Source organism: Fonticula alba (genome assembly GCF_000388065.1).
Source record: "Fonticula alba strain ATCC 38817 unplaced genomic scaffold supercont2.6, whole genome shotgun sequence".
Classification (NCBI taxonomy): Eukaryota; order Rotosphaerida; family Fonticulaceae; genus Fonticula; species Fonticula alba.
This window is the reverse complement of record NW_009242976.1, coordinates 2,048,662-2,049,247: the sequence shown is the minus strand read 5'-3', so window position 1 is coordinate 2,049,247 and position 586 is coordinate 2,048,662. Positions and strand designations below refer to the sequence as shown.

The 586-nt window shown below is 71.2% G+C and overlaps 1 protein-coding gene across 1 annotated transcript in view; it reads left to right on the top strand.

The window, feature by feature from the left end:
* H696_04096 (hypothetical protein) overlaps positions 1-586 on the top strand; it is a gene marked incomplete at its 5' end in the record, with an annotated part of 6,381 nt that overhangs the window by 4,280 nt on the left and 1,515 nt on the right. The window lies entirely within an intron of this gene.

Below are 586 nucleotides of genomic sequence, written 5' to 3'. Positions count from 1 at the left end.
GGCACGGGAGAGGCGCGAAGAGGGATGTGCACGGGCAAGACACACGCAGACAGACACACACGAACACACGAACACACAGACGCGCGCAGATGCAGCAGCTACGGCGCAGAAACGAGAGGGCAAGGCAGGGCAGGGAGGGTCTGGCTTGTGTGCCTACCTTGTCCCCCCGGGCCGGTCGGTGCGCGATCGCGGCCCGATTTGATCCCCCTTTGGGGCCGGGCCACTCCGTTGGCAGGCTGCCCGCGGCCGAACCAGCCACCTTTCGAGGACCCCGGAGAGCGTGAATTCGCCAGAACATCCCCGGGCCGGGCGCATCCCGGCACGGGCGCCCCCGTCTGCCGCCGCCCGCCGCCCGCCGCCCCCCCCCGGGTTCCCCGCCTTGCCGGCTCTTCCCGGGGCGTGGACTAGTTTTTCCGAGGAAGGAAGCACAGGCAGGCCAGACAGGCAGGGGGGCACAAGACCCCGATCAGCCTGTCTGGCCCTCCCACGCTGTTCTCCGGCCCCGCCCCGTGCCGGGCAGAGAGGGCCGCGCAGTGGCCGAGTAGACTGAAAGGCCCTCGGCCCGGCACCTGCGCCCCCTCCCTCC